This window comes from Scleropages formosus, chromosome 8, assembly GCF_900964775.1.
Source record: "Scleropages formosus chromosome 8, fSclFor1.1, whole genome shotgun sequence".
Classification (NCBI taxonomy): Eukaryota; Metazoa; Chordata; class Actinopteri; order Osteoglossiformes; family Osteoglossidae; genus Scleropages; species Scleropages formosus.
The window spans coordinates 6920436-6936996 of NC_041813.1; the positions used below are offsets into that span (position 1 = coordinate 6920436).

Consider the following 16561-nt stretch of genomic DNA (forward strand, 5'->3'; position numbering starts at 1 on the left):
GCTTGCCGCGACCCCACTCTGGACAAGCGGCTTCAGCCAGTGTGTGTGTGTATTCATTTAGCAGATGCTTTTCTCCAAACGTCTGTACATCACATAGAAAATTCGTGTGCATTACATCAGCAGAAAGAGAGACATAGATGAACCAATGTTCATCACACGAGCAGCTGTATAAAGGTTTATCTGAATATCAACGATTCGTAATCACATTCCTAATAATATACATACATTTATATAGACATTTACATTACACGAGTAGCTACGCGAAGGTTTATCCGTTGTTTCGCAGGTATGATCTCAAAGTTATAGAGCGTGAACAATTACACGTTACCTGAACTTTAGAGATCATGGGTGAAGTGAGTCTGGAAGAGATGAGTTTTAAGACTCTTTTTAGGTGCGGGCAGGGATTCAGCAGTCCTGAGTGAGAGGGGGGAGGTCGTTCCACCACAACGGAGCCCGAACCGAGAACCTCCGCGCTTTACCTTTCGTGCGTGGGACCGCCAAGCGGGGGACAGGTGGAGGAGCGTGGCGGTCCGGTTGGGGTGTACCGGATGACCGGGTCTTGTAGACGTAGGGAGCAGTTCCAGCGATGCTCTCGTAGGCCGTAACCAGAGTCCTGAATTTAATCCGGTCGACTAGGAAGCCAACGCAGAGACGAGCAGATACGTGGGAACGCTTCGGTAGTTCCGACACAACTCATGCAGCAGCGTTCTGTGTCAGCTATTTAAATAAAACTGAAAAATACTCAAAGGAAACACAGCATTTTATGCTGCGAAATAGGATGTGTGTCAGTTTTTTTTTCTTTTCTTTTTTTTTTTAAATCAGCTGAGGCAAAGTGTCGGTAACACTCTGAGGTGCTCATGAGATTTGAGACATTAAGCTGTGGGTCTTTTATGGTGCTACGGGAAACTAGGTTAAGAAGTGTTTCCATAAACTGGCAGGCCGCTGTTGTAGACATAAGCTTAGCAGGAAAGAGTTTTAAAGGTTTCCAAAAGCGAGTAGCGGCCGAGCGGAGCACCATCGCGCAGCGTATCCCGCGCTTTCACGAAAAGCTAACGATCTGGGAGGGAGGGGGGCTCCGTCGCGATATCGCGAGATTTGGTGGCCTCGGCCGCAGCGCAGCGAGATCTTGGCAGAGCTTCAGCGCCTGGAGTCCTTCGGTCGGGGGTAGATGGGGCTGCGTCTTCACCCGGGCGAGGGCTGGATTCGCACCCGCGCAACTTGACTTAGGAGCACCAAACTGGCGGAGGAGCTAGAAGCAATAAGAATGAAGGCGCAGCAACTGAGTCCAGGCTGAAGAGCAGTCGATTATGATTAGTTTTGCGTGCGTGCGTGTCCTTTGGGAACGGACAGTCGAGTCGTGGGGATCGGAGGATGCTGCCCGCAGCCCCCACGCAGCACAACCCAGGTAACGACAGCGTCTGATCTTTTTTTAAAAATTTTCTTTAAAAAAAAAAAAAAAAAAAAATTAACCACATTCGCCGGCGCACACGCACTGTGTGTCGCGCGCGGCACGAATTGGAACGACAGCCTCCCTCCGCGTCCGTCCGTGTCCTGTGTGAAAGTCAGAGTTCACATTGATTGTCCCTTCACGTAGAAATAACAGTGCTTTAATTTAAATGCGTGACTGCAAAATAACCGAGATGAGCGCACCGGTAACATTGGCAGCGAGGTGCACTTCAGTGAAAGTAACTCACTGCGTGTGATGCTCCTGCGTCCGGCGCGCGCGCGCCGCCACCGAGCCGTGCAGTTTGATCCTCGCCGCTCCTAACGGGACAAACGCACTGGATTGATCAGAGTGACACTGTAACAGAGTGATGGCTTGATTTAAAAAATAAATAAATAGAATAATGATGGTGCGATGAAGTCACAGTATGACTGTGTGTGATGAAGGGATACTATGGTATGAGTGGTAAAAGTGAGGGTGTGATATTGTGATCAGTGACAATGCGGTGGAGTGATGCTGCGAGGATCTGATCCGGTAAACTGTTCTCTTGCTGTCACGACACGTCACTTCTTTTGGTGAGCTGGTAATCAAATTTGGTATGGTAACACACACACACACACACACACACACACACACACACACACACACACAGAGAGAGTCTTTCAAAGGCTCCCAAATACTCTGGTTTTGTTACAGCCTTTGAAGAAGTACAGTGTCCTGGAAAAGTGGCCATACCATCTACCAGTGGTCATAAAGGTTATCAGTTCATTTTTTTCTGTTTGTTCTTTTCACCTATACAGGTAGTCCCCGGATTACGAACGGGTTCCGTGTCCTCGGTCTGTCTTTAAGTCGGATTTTGATGTAAGTCGGAACATTTAGGTCTGGTGGGTATCTAACGTCAGTTTGTCAACTATATGTCTTAGTATATAGTATGTCGTGTACCTTTCTATGCATAAAAAAACATTAAAAAAACACTTCGGATACACTAAAACATCTTTATTGTAACAATACAGTAGTAGTAATAGTAATAATGGTAATACAATATAATGATGTAATCATAACAATAATGATAATAAATGTAACTACAGTATTTATAATAGAGAGATAGGGATAATGTTACTACTGTCACGATGAACAGAGGACACGGAGGAGGCTGGACCCAAGTGCAGGATCGTTTATTCAGAATCGAAGGATTAGACGTATTCTCGTGGTCGGGGACGGGCGAATGGTCGGTCGGTCGGCGAACCGAACAGAGGCGAGGATCCGAAATCGTGGTTGAGGGACAAGGAAGGCGGTCGTTATCAAAGAGACTTAGAACGAGATTGGGGAATGTTGAGGGACGGGACTTGGAAGAGCAAAGCGAGGTAGGTTTCAGAACGCAGAGGGGACGGTTGTCTCGAGTGAGATTCCGCAACTGGGAAGACATGTCTTTTATAAGGGAGCGAATGTTTGTTTTTCCAGCGTTCGTTGGCATTTTACCTGTTTCCAGTCGCTTTATTATTTCCACTTTAGTTTCAGTCGTGATCGTTTTCCTTTTCTTTGATGCATCACCATCACCTTGCATCACATATATGCTTTGGTGCCATGGTCAGGAGGGTAAAAACAAAAAAAAATAAAGCCAAATACAATAACACACGAGACACTTAGCAGTGTGGTTCGACTGAAAAGAAGGAAGTCTTTGTCCTACCTCAAGCTCACGCGCCCCCGCCCATGAGCCGACAAAGCGCCGTAGACGTGCGATGTTTTGATGCGGGTCGCCAGGTAGCGCCCGTTTATTACAAACCGTTGTATGTAACTCAGATTTTTAATATAATTGGGTTAATTATGAAGTTTTTATTTGATTGTTACTTAAGGGTGACAAAAAAAAATGTACTTTCGGTCAGTAAGGGGGTTGTTCGTAAGTACGGGTTGTATGTAAGTCGGATGTTCATAACCCGGGGATTGCCTGTATTGTAAAGTTTACCTTTGACGGAACAAGAACGTGTTAAAACCATTTAAATAAGGGTCAAATAGCTAATTTCAGATATCCAGTTCTGCTCATGCCCTACATCAAATCGTAATCAATCGATTACTTCTGTTTATTTACTAATCGTATAGGTATAATATAGGAACAAAATTATATACAGCGCGTTAATTATATTAATGTTCACCCTCCCCCAGGTCACACAAATAAGAGTAATATTAGAGGACTGAAAGGAAATAGTAAAGCAAGAATTTAAAAAAAAATTCCATTGGGTTTTGTCATTTGGCCCATACAGTACTGACTTATGTAACATGATTGTAAAGCTATTTTAAGCGCGCCCCCCCCCCCCGACCGCCACCCCGTTTTCAAAGCGTTCTACTGCAGTGAAACCAATGGCAGGATTTTATCAGATTCTTCTTGTTGTCCCCCATGGCACAGTGTCATTTCTGGCAGTGCACATGTTATGGGGCTTGGATCTACACGGTGGACACTGGGTGTGTTTACCACCTCATCCTGTGTGTACCCACCAGGGTGGTACTGCTCCTCATCTCACAATTCTCATGAGGCTCTCATGTTCATTTCCTGCTGTAGGACAAAATAAATAAGCCATTTCAGAGCTATTGTGATCTTAGTGACAATGCAATTGAGTGAGGATCTGATCCAATAAACTGTTCTACATGTATTTATTTAGCAGACACTTTTCTCCAAAGCAACTTCCAATGAACTCTGTATAGTGTTACTAACCCACACACCTTATTCACCGCGGTGACTTACACTGGGTCACTCATCCATACATCAGTGGAACACACACACTGTCTCTGTCACTCACACACTATGGGGGAACCTGAACAGCATGTATTTGTAGTGTGGGAGGAAACTAGAGCACCCGGATGAAACCCACACAGACACGGGGAGAGCACGCAAACTCCACACAAACTGAGTGGGGATCAAACCCATGTCCTCTCGCACCACCCAGGCTCTGTCAGACAGCAGCGCTACTCGCGGTGCCACCGTGCTGCCTGCTTGATATCACTTGTCACTTCTTTTGGTGACATTTGAGATCTGGTACAAATGTTACTGAACATACACTCAGATATGCCTTGAATCTATGTGACCATCACGGTAACCATTTCTATGAAATATGAAAATACAACATACTTTTATAACTCCAAACATCCTTCCATTACCTCCCAGCACCACTGTCAAAACCAATTCTCTCCATTTCACCCCAATTCCTTCACTTTCAGTTCATCTCCCCTACCACCAAGCCATGAACAGTAAATTTGAGCCTGGCATGCATGCCAAATGAGAATGAGGATTGTTATGTAAAAATTAGGGATGAATAAATTAACATACTGATGGTCACGTCTCATGGTAATTTGAGCTGTTGTTCCCATGCATCCTCATAGAGAGATGGCAGGATTTGTGAAGGGGGTAATGTGGTTGGGCAGAAGCAGTGAATGGTTGGTTTGGGGAGTGGGGGGTTGGGGACTTATTCATGGTCTTGAGCACTGCAGGTAGGGTATTTGGACAGCAGGGGTGGAAAAGCTGTATCGAAGGAACTTCGCCAAATTCTCGTTCGAGGGGGCAGCTAAAATCAGACTGGAGCAGAGAATTTCGACTAATTTTGCGAAGACTGTGTACTTCTGGGAGTTGCTGCAGATTAGGTGCTGAACAATGATCTGCACGTACCCGGTAAAGCTACTGTGTGGGGTGCAATATGTTCACCTGTTATACTCTCTGCAGCAGTGCTGTGAAGGCATGTCTTTATACACACACACACACACACACACACACACACACACACAGAAACCGCTTGTCCCAAGCGGGGTCATGGCAAACCAGAGCCTAACCCAGCAACACAGGGCATAAGGCTGGAGAGGAAGGGAAACACCCTGGACGGGACGCCAGTCTACCAAAAGGCACCCCACCCCAAGCGGGACTCGAACCCCAGACCCGCCAGAGAGCAAGACCCGGCCAAACCGGCTACTCCCTTACAGCAGCTCACGGTACTGATTGATCGGAAACATTGCAGAACAGTGCAGAAACCTCAATTTCACTCTGCCCCAAAAAACATGCCATGTCACTGTTTTCTAAGCAAATTATACATATGGTGAGGGATGCTGCCTCCTCCTGTGTTTATAATTAATCAGTAAAATCACTTCTATCACTGCAGCGCAGACCGGAGACAGCGCTTGACTTACTGAAAATGCTTCGCATGTGTCCCGGATCACAAGATGCAAAGAACAGAAATTGCTGTCATGTCCCGAAAATGAAGAAAAGTGGCGCTCCCTTGACTTTGTCAAACGTTCAACGGTGCTGCCTACACGTATAGAATTAAATAAATTAGCAAGTGGAACGGAAACTTTGCCGCCGTGTCTGTCGAAAAGTTCAGGGATATGCGAGTGGGGATGACCTGTTACCTTTCTATTGTTGACTGTCTATTTTGAGCAACGCATAACCCAGTTAAGAGGAAAGAACTGGGTATCGGGTACACATAAAACATGAACGAGATGGTGGGAATGTGATGGTGTTGAATAACGCCAATATTTAGTGTCATTAGAAAAAGCCTGGACAGGATTAGGCTGTGACAGGGGGTTTGGTGTAAATGCTGTCACTCCGTGACCACAGCACAACCCTGAAAGGCAACAGGCCACCCTGGAAACACGGCTTCCTGAGATGGAGCACCAGCTGGTCTCTGTTCACTTGGTGGGAGGGGATAGCCAGGTATTAGACTGATGCTTTTTGTCTTCCACCAGTGAATAGTCCAGTGCTGAGAAGCTGCAGTAGTATCTCTACAGCAAAAGGTTTTTTTTTGTTAACTTACATTTATTTACTTAGCAGACACTTTTCTCTAAAGTGACTTCCAATGAACTCTATGTAGTGTTACCAGCTCACACACCTTATTCACCATGGTGACTTACACTGCTAGATACACTATTTACACTGGGTCACTCATCCAAACATCAGTGGAACACACTATGCATGACAGGTCTTTGGACTGTGGGAGGAAACCAGAGCACCCAGAGGAAACCCATGCAGATATGGGGAGAACATGCAAACTCCACATAAACTGAGTAGGGCTCGAACCCACGTCCTCTCGCACCACCCAGGCGCAGCAAGACAGCAGCGTTACTCTCTGTGTCACCATGCCACCCGTGACTCGTGTGGAAAGTCCGAAAGAATGTTATTTCACATTAATTTAAATTCCTTGACAAAGCATCCAGGTGAAGAAGATGCACATCATTTTACACCTGCATGCACGCAAGCACGCTCACACACAGTGGGCACTTTATTAAGTACACCCAGCCATTTACACATTCAGCATTCATCTTGCCCTCCCAGTCTGAGAGTCATATGGTTGTGACTCAGTACGTAAATCATTAAGAAAAGGGGAAGAGGTCCAGTTAACTGTTCAAATGAACATTAGAATGGAAAAGACAAATTATCTAAATGGCTTAGAAAGTGGCATGACTGTTGTGCCAGCCACCCTGGTTCCAGCATCTCAGAAATAGCCACCCTCCTGGGATTTTACATTCTGCAGTGTCAAATGCTTAGAGAAAATGGTGTGATAAACCAAAAAACATGCACTCAGTGCCACTTCTGTCAGTGAAAACACCACATCAATGGGAGAGGTCAGAGAAGAATGAAGTTAAGAAGAAGGCCACTGGGACAAAAAGAAGAGCTCGGTAGTGTGCAGAAAGGCATCTCTGAACACACAACTAATCAAACCTTGAAGTTGATTTTTCTACTGCAGCAGAGGACCACATCAGGTTCATCTGTGAGCTCAGAACATGAAGACAAGGTTTCAGCAGACATGCAGACACCAAAACTGGACAAGTAAAGACGGGAAAAAACACATTGCCTAGTCTGCCAAATCTCGGTTGCTGATGGCAGGGTCAAAAACGGCAGTAAAAAAAGTGAATCCATGGATTCATCCTGCCCGGTATCAATGGAGCAGATTCCGGCCGTGGTTTAACAGTGTGGGGAACGTTTTCTTGGCACACAATATGTTTTTAGTACCATCTGAGCATTGATTGAATGCCACCATGTGCCAGAATACTGTTGCCGAGGGAATGCATCCTTTCATGGCGAGTCTGGAATTTCTCAGATTATCCTGCTTGAAGCATCAATGTACCATTTCACAAAGCATATATCATCTCAGACTGGTTCCGCAAACATTACAACTTTACTCGAACGGCCAGCACAGTTCCCACCTTTCAAGCCAGCAGAGCATCCTTGGGGTGAGGTGGAATGCGATGTTCCTTCTGCACGAACTGTATGAAACTGTCCAGCCAGCACAGACCCAAAGCCTTAAGATCTGTATCCAACACACTTATTGATTTCATGCATCTGTAAAGGAAAAAACTGGATCTCACCTGGTATTTCTTAGTTGTACCAAAGAAAGCGGTCGTAAACCTATGTAGCAGTTGAGCAAAACTAAGAAAGAATAGGACCTGAATGGAAGCTTATTTGTCAAGTTGCTGCTAGGTTACTGTATTACATTTCCAGTGTACTCGTTAGATCTATTGGCGATGTAACCAACATGGTAACTGTGGCTCCTCGCTTTCATCAGTTTCAGCTTTACCTTCGGAATCAGCCGTATGTTCCTTATCAACTGCAACCTTTGTCACGGAGACTCTGTTGAGCAGGGGAAGTGCTCAAAATCACTGTACCTGAATAAGAGTTACAAGAGGGAGAGGAACGTACAGTAAACCAATTGAGGAACTGGTGCTTTGCTGAATTGGTGTTTGCCTGATAATACAGTGCCTTTCCCACATAGGTCTCTGATGAGGCGGTGTTGACTGGTCTTGTACATCGGTCTGCAAATTATCTATGGGGCGGAAAGAATGGAAATGTTTCTTTTTATTAATATAAACAGTACTGTGCAAAAGCTGTAAAGGGAGAATGCTTCCAAAAAAAATAATGCTCTTAATTAATCTTTCTACAAAGCTTAGTAACCATCCATCGTCAACATCTTGGTGTGTGGCAGGTTTGGTTGGCTCACACGCTCTGGCAGGTCTGGGGTTCAAGTCCTGGTTGAGGTGCCTTGCAATGGATTGGCGTCCCATCCTGGGTGTGTCCCCTCCCTCTCTAGCCTTGCGCCCTGTGTTGCTGGGTTAGGCTCTGGTTCGCCGGGACCCTGCTTGGGAAATGCAGTGTGTGTGTGCGCGCGCTTTGACAACATACAAAATCCTTACTGTAATACTGTAACTTTTTGCAAAAGGAAAGCTTGGAAATCTAAAATATGCTCTTTCCCATTGACACTAATGCAGAAGACATTAAATAACCGTCTAAAACAAATATTTTTGTGAAACATCTAAGTGCCTAAGACTTTCACACAGCACTGTTCATATAGAATATCTCAAATCATTTTAGTAACTAGTCTGAGTCCAGCACTGATTAAGAGGATTTTGCTGTTTTCTTTGTTATGGACAATTTCTTCATATTCTGAAAAGCTGTTGAGGCACTGTACATAAATTCTTTGTGAAAAATGTGTAAGTTCATTGCTATGAACAAAGAATGACACTGTCAGGTGGATTCAAGAGGGCATCGCTTTCTTTCTGCTAAAGGAATATAAGAATGCATCCGTTTTTTTCTTTTTGATGTGAAAATATGTTTGCATTAGATGTGCAGTGATGCGGTTTCAATCAAAGGGAAAATGCCTAAAAGGATCTGTGTTACAGTCTGAGAACAAGAGCTGTTTTTGGTTTATCAGTCAAAATCTATAAGATATTATGGTTTTTCATTATTAACATTAATTATTATTTTCTTGCCTGGCACCTTTTTCCAAAGGTGAATTAGAGCTTATGACATTTTACTCATGTATACAGAATGACTTGCACTTGAATACAACAGGGGCTCTTTGGGAATTGGAAGAAGCAGAATTTTGGTCCCACACTGCAATATGTAGTCATCTTACTCTCTCACTCTCACACTCACACACACACAAACACACACACACACACACACACACACACACAGAGAGAGAGAGAGAGAGAGAGTGAAGCTGCTTGTCCCAAGGGGGTTGCGGCAAGCTGGAGCCTAGCCCGGCAGCACAGGGGACACACCCTGGACGGGATGCCAGTCCATTGCAAGGGACCCCAAGCGGGACTCGAACCCCAGACCCGCCAGAGAACAGGTACAGGCCAAACCCACTGTGCCACCGCACCCCCCCCACCACTAAACTATCAGAGCCAAATAGTTCTGGCACATCAAGAAGTGTTCAACGTTCAGAGTGTTCACTTTCTGATTAGTTTTCCCTTTATCTGCTATCAGACTGTATTTTCTTAAGACGTTTGTGGAGCACTTGTGGCGCCTTTCGTTTTCTTTTTTCACGTATATTTTCAGATAGAAACAGAGAAATCACAGAAGAATGGCTGACACTTTAAGCTTTTATTTGGCCTGAAAAAGGATGGTAATTCTGGCTCCGCTTTTTGCAGCAGCATGCTGGGGTAACCCTTGAAAGGCTCATTTCATTACAGAGCATTGTAGGGTAAATGTAATGGATGTGCTTATTACTGCTGTCCTGCCAGTCACCCCCCCCAACAATTTCTCAAGTACCTGGTTGGCCTGGAGAAAGAGCACATGCCTGCACCAACAACTAACAACCTGCAGTGTAAGTTGATGAACTGTGGGCTTTGGAATGGAATTTCATTAAAAAAGTGGAATTCAGGAAGGGAAGAGCCAACCCAGCCCAACTACTCATCCTTTTTCCGAAGAAGGGGAAAAAAACAGTCATGCTGTGGCCAAAGCAGTACCCTGTGCATGTGGAATATGTATACAGTAGGATAGAGCTCTTGGTGAATGCAAACTGTCAACGACTATATGTTTGATTAGGTTAAAAATGGGCTGAAAGTGAACTGCTTGCAGGGAAACACTAATCATTCTAGCTATACAGCAGTCCTAGGAAGCCCAATTGACCACCCACCCCCCTCGAGGCTGGAGCAGAGTTTACCCACACCGTACCACGACCGTGCTGCATGGTACTCTGGCTAAACGTGAATGGGAACGACCAGGCCCTGTTGCTCCAGCCCACTTATAAAGATGCACAGAAAATATTGGCACGGTGGGGGGGCCAAAGACAGAGTGGCCTGATGGAAGAGGGTGACCTGGGACAAAGAGGGAAGCAGTGTAACTGCAGTAAGACAAGAGACACAGAGAGAGTCTCAGAACTACAACCAGAAATATTCGAATGTTGGATCAAAACAACTAGAGTCTTGGTTGATGAAGATCTTGGATTATGAGCCATGTTCTTAGAACGGTCACATGTGTTTAGTCTGTTACTACCCTGATATGCCCTGTTTAGTACCTCCCACACAACCTCCCAGTCCCATGCATCTCACCTCCATGCTACTGCAGAAATGCAGTTGAGGACCTATTCTTAGCATCCGGCGACATAATGACTCAGGTCGGGCCCATTCTTTCGCTAGAGGGGAGAGCGAAATCCATACATCAACGATGGGAGGGTTTGTGTTGCCTTGTACTGCTCTCAGTCAGGGTGTAATCAGGCCAGGCACTAATAGATTGAAATGCCGCAGTGTCCTACACTAGGCCAACATAAAACGGAGAATGTCTGGAGCTCTCGCCGCACTTTTACTTCTCTGTGGATCTTCAGTGAAAATCTAAACCAGAGCGTGTTGTTTAAATCAAGCAGGCTACGTGAAAAGGGCCCGATAACCCGTTTCCAAGAGTCTGTTTGAAGAGCCGGTTGTTATAATAGCCTGTAAGAGACACGTGTATAAAAGTAAACACATACCGTGTAGCTGAATGCGGCTTGATGCGTAGCAACAAAAAGACACAGGGATCTTGTTCTTCTGCCTCTGGATGCACTGTGACTCACTGGGTTCTAATTGGCCAACTCACAGTCATAGGTGTGCCTGCAAACCTCAAGGGGAAAGCAAAACAAGTCAAATTTTCTTAATCCTGCCCAGTTCAAACAAACAACAACAAAAAAACAAACTTGCAAGGTTTAATTTTCAGAGTAACCTTTCAAAACAGGGAAAAAAAAGACCTCCTGCAGAGCGCAGATGGACCGTGAACATGTCAGTATCCATCGAGATGATCCATCCAGTCTGTCTCAAAGGACCTGGGGCTTCTGGTCATGACACTTTCTATCTCTGGTTGGTTATGGCCAATGTAGTGTACCGTTTTCCTTGTTTACACTTTTGTAAAAAGTGGACAATTGAGTGTTGTAAGGTGAAAATTAGTAACCATTCTAGTTCTCTATTTTCATGGCAAAGATGAGGCTCACTGTGACCCAATGACACACCTTAAACGTCTTTGACAACACAATGCTGCTATAAGATGGAATTGAATATCTCACACACACACACAGTCTGAAACTGCTTGTCCCAGGCGGGGTCACGGCAAGCCAGAGCCTAACCTGGCAACACAGGGCGCAAAGCTGGATGGGGAGGGAACACACCCAGGATGGGACGACAGTCCATCGCAAGGCACCCCAAGCGGGACTCGAACCCCAGACCCACCAGAGTGCAGGACCTGGCCAAACCTGCTGTGCCACTGCGCCCCCGGAATTGAATATTTCAGTTAAAAGAAAAAAAAGTTAGGAATGTGGCTTCCTGACCACAGGTGGTTTTGGACTACAGAACAGCTGGTTTCTTGTGGCTTTCACTCACATCGCTTCTTTTGAATGCTCGCTACCATTCCATCTTCCACAGTTTTCAGAAAGCAACCTGTATGACAGCTGATTAAGTTTGTTTGTTTTTCTTCCTTTATGCCATTCTGTGTGTTTTGAGTGTCTTCTTGGGTGTCCTCCTGTAGCACCCTAGTGTCGGTGTACCTCGCTGGGCTGCTCCGACTGCCACCATGGGTTCGCTGCTGGATAATTTTCCTTAGTCACAACGTTCATAGTCACGATATTCAGGAAAAAATATTTTTTGACTGTGCAACACGGTGTAATCATCTAAGGACTGTAACACCTTCATTATGAGCGTATGAAAAAAACAGTGCAATTCATTTACAAATATCCCAAGGGCATCATCGATGTTCGTTTTCACTAACTGACCTTTCTCCTGTTAATGCAGAATGACATTTTCGGCACACGGTCTGTGTAACAGAGTACAAAATAACACATCAAATGCCAGCACAGTCTGTTCAGGGACATACGTGGAAAAGTAAATTTTGTTAGCTGATTACATATCTTTCATTGGAAATACAATAAAAATACACATTTGTTATGACTCTTCCACCCACACGGTGTGCTGATTTCAGTGTTCAGCGGGAGTTTGTTGTTTTACCCCGAAAGGACTTACGTGTGAACTTCATCAGCGCAAGTTTATTAATCTGAGTGAAACGCAAGTCGTTCTCAACGGTCCTGCAAAAATTGTAATGAGAATATTTGAAGGGGTTCTTCTATGAGGTTCTGTATTACACAGCGCATGCCTCAGTTTGTCACATCGAGGAGAACTTATAGGGCCTTACTTAACTACTCAACATGTTAAAAATACACAAGTACACACACACTGCCTGAAACCGCTTGTCCCGAGCGGGGTTGCGTTGAACCGGAGCCTAACCCGGCAACACAGGGCGCAAGGCTGGAGGGGACACACCCAGGACAGGATGCCAGTCTGTCGCAAGGCACCCCAAGCAGGATTCGAACCCCAGACCCACCAGAAAGTAGGATCCAGCCAAACCCGCTGCGCCACCGTGCCCCCCTTACAGCAAGTATTAATTAAAAAAGAAAGACTAAACAAAAATGTCAGCAAATGTACACCTTTGAGGAGTACGTTGAAAAATGTGCCACTCAATAGCCTTCCCAGTTCGATTTCGTTGCTGTCAGGAGCCACAATTTTGACCTGTCTCTTTAAAAGTGTAGAAAGGCATGGAGGGGGCGTGGCTTCCTCAGGAAACAGGTGTGTGTGCGGACAACAGTGATGTCATTGTTTTAATCTCACCTGGGAAGAACCATGAGACAGTACGGCTGATAGAGCTGATCCTCAGAAGCCTGCCAAGTTCCAGGTCAGTAAAAACAGTTTATCTGGCTAATTGAAAACTCTTATACTCCCAAGCGAAGGGTTCGGAACCAGTTCGGACTTCTTCAGAACACTAAAGAATACTCCAATTATCATCTGTGCATAGATGACTAGTGTTATCCTTGTTCGTGACTAATGCTTTGTGTTTCGCAACTGTACACATCGTCTTATATTGCATATATTTAACCTTTTCATTTTGTATTCCAACATTTATAGTCTATTTTTTTTGATTAATTCCATTTTATGTCTGATTTTTCTTTAAGATTAAACGATACAGTATCAGGCAGCCTAATGTAAATCTACATTTACAATATTGTGTGACTAGAGTTCACTAACAATTTTAATTAGTTTGGCCCAGGTTTATGTGGTTGATAGAAATAGTTTTTTTTTTTTTTTTGCGCCTTATGAATGGGTAAGCAGTGTATTTGTGAAGTGTGTGATAAATGGGTTACTCATGTCACCAGCTGGAGCAAGAGTGACAAAAGCCCAGAAGGCAGAAGACATATATTCACCTGCATAAAACAGTTCAGCTGATACTGACAGATAAACTGAATGTTTCACCAGTTCTTCCACTTGTTGTATGGTCACATTCCTGACATTGTTTTGGCACTAGAAGCAGTCGCACGCCTATGATCTGGTATTTAGGCATCATAGTGTAGCGTCAAAGGGGGGTGTGGTGGCACGGCGAGTTTGGCCTGTACCTGCTCTCTGGTGGGTCTGGGGTTCGAGGCCTGCTTGGGGTGCTTTGCGACGGACCGGCGTCCCATCCTGGGCGTGTCCCCTCCCCCTCTGGCCTTGCCCCCTGTGTTGCTGCGTTAGGCTCCAGTTCACGGCGACCCTGCTCAGGACAAGTGGTTTCAGACAGTGTGTGTGTGCGCATGTAGCGTGAGGAGTAAACAGTAGCAGCAATGGGGCCAGTGAGGACACGTAGTGTGTGAGGGACTCGAGCTTGCCAACAGGAAACGATCATGTGCCACAGCACTGTTTGTTGAGGCGGGCATCGTACTTTCTGTTCTTCGCTAGTGATACTGTGTGTAGAGCACCTAGAGGTTACACAGTCCTCTTGTTGAGCTGCTTGACTGCTGACGTTTTTATCCTCCACGAAACTACCCTGAACAAAGGAAATCCTGGTAAAGAATGAGCACACCTATGTTTACTACTAAGTCATCTTAAATTAGAGACCTTTCTTTAAAGGAATCCTGATCCATGTAATTTAAAGGGGCTTCATATGTAAGACTGTTTCAGTGCCCCCAGCAGGCATGCAGGAAATTGAGAAGGAAACTTCTGCATGAACTATTGTCTTACCTTTGGGTATTTTTCTATTATTAACCTTTAATTTTTTGCGCAAGTATCTTTCCTTTCATACATAGTATGAATGTAACTTTTTCCCTGTAACATTTCTCAGATGAGGGTACTTTATTATTCCTTCCAGATGTGTTAAGGAAGACAGTGCTTCATCATAAAAAATATTTATAACATCCACTTGTTTTGTAAGTAATGTGGTTGCGAAAAAGTTATATATGCATGCATGCAAGAAATGCCCAAATCCCCATCTCTTCTTACCTTGGGGCCATATAAGCAGGCTGAAACAGGGGGCGGAAAACTGAGTCATGAAATACAAACACATGAGTTCTCTTGACTTATTTCTTATTGTTGCTGTCTGTTTTAGAATGGTTTTTTAGAATAACAACAAAATTGTATCCACAGTTCAGTTTCTTTTTTTTTTTTGTAAAGTCTGTCATTTGTGCTTCTACCATACCAAAATTCATACCAAATATTCTAAATGCTTGTTCTTTTTAATCTTTTTATTTTGTGGCTAATATGTTTGGGTATGGCTTCATAAGTTTGTTAAATGTACATGTCCATCAGGACAAAGAATAAAAAGATAAAACCTGTTCAGGCATCTGTGAAGTAGTCAAAGATATATTGCCATCTTCGCGTCATAGCATCTTACATACTGAGATTTCGTGCAAAAAAAAAAAAAAAAATTTCTTGTAACTACAGGACCACAGAATTATTCTGAAAGAACCAGCTGCTAATCAGGTAATCATAAATGTTTTAGGTAAAAGTTGTATCCGAAGCCCCCCTCCTTGTCATTGTGTTAGCTGGGAAAAATTACTCACATTTCCCGCAAATCTGGATTGTTTGCTGCAGATTCCACTGTGAGTAAGAAGAGGGTTTGGGATAGAAGAGAGGAAGCTGCGCTTGAGCTGAAAGCGCCATCATTGTTTCTGGGGAGGCCTTTGTATTCAAACATTGGCCTTTGTTTTTCCACATGAATAGCTGATTGTGTTAATAGTGTTTTCACTGCCAGTTTAAACCCCTGATTTAAAAAGCTTCTAGGCTACTAACAGAGCAAGTAAGTTGTCTCCCATTTATATTTTACGTCCTTCTTCCTGTGCCAGTGAATTCTGCACTTTCTTGGATGAGATGTAGCTTGGTTTGGGTTCGTACAACCATTGATTTTGGTTTTTGGTAGGCTAGGGATGTTTTATCAATGATAAGTTGACAGCAGTGATACCTTTCTGAATCCTTTATCAATACTGACAAACGGAGATGAAGGGAGGGGAAACGTGTGGATGAGTTACAACAGATCATAAACAGGCAAAGCATCCCGGAACACTTGTAATATTAGAAGAAAAACCACTGCATTTGAAACTTTTTATATGCCAGTTGTCTTCATTTTTACACTTTCAAGTCCATAATTTAATACAAAAATGTAAGAGGCGAAAATTGTAATCTGTATCACAGTAGGGACTATTATGAGTCAATTACAGTGATTATCAACATGAATATAATTAGCAGAGCCAATAGTCATTTTTGTGAAATTTTAGAGCCGTTATATTTTAGACGTAATTCATATTATTATATGCACTTCAGAAAATCAGGATTTCGTAGTCCATTGCAAAGCAGCTGCAGAAAAAGACTAAAGATTAACATTGTTGTCTTAACATTATTGTATTTTACTACTCGCTTGCTCAGCTGGTTGAAAACCCCACTGTCTGTCTCAGCTGCGATGCATCACATTCTGACCTCTCCAGTACGGAACTCTTCTGAAATATTGCTGTCGCTGTGCTTTCACATATGCTGCCTTTCAAGCTAGAGGTTTTCATGGTTTCATTCAGCTACCAGGAAAAAAAAAAAAAAAAAAAAAAAAAC

The 16561-nt window shown here is 44.1% G+C and overlaps 1 protein-coding gene and 1 long non-coding RNA gene across 5 annotated transcripts in view; one reads left to right on the top strand and one right to left on the bottom strand.

Annotated features, from left to right (window-relative positions):
- Positions 1–1359: 1359 nt before the first annotated feature.
- On the bottom strand, positions 1360–11762 carry LOC114911077 (uncharacterized). Of its 3 annotated transcripts, none has more exons than XR_003797878.1 (4): positions 11167–11762; positions 8187–8241; positions 7625–8083; positions 1360–1764 (listed from the first exon to the last, which is right to left on the bottom strand). It is a non-coding gene; the product is annotated as an uncharacterized LOC114911077 (long non-coding RNA). The 3 variants fall into 3 exon arrangements; XR_003797877.1 differs by having other exon boundaries at positions 7625–7760; positions 7996–8241; XR_003797876.1 differs by having other exon boundaries at positions 7625–8241.
- Positions 11763–13083: 1321 nt separating this feature from the next.
- usp54a (ubiquitin specific peptidase 54a) overlaps positions 13084–16561 on the top strand; it is a 56974-nt gene continuing 53496 nt past the window's right edge. For both annotated transcript variants that reach the window (XM_018766252.2, XM_018766244.2), the window contains exon 1: positions 13084–13388. The gene's annotated coding sequence lies outside the window, so the exon portion shown is untranslated. The remainder of the gene's footprint in view (positions 13389–16561) is intronic.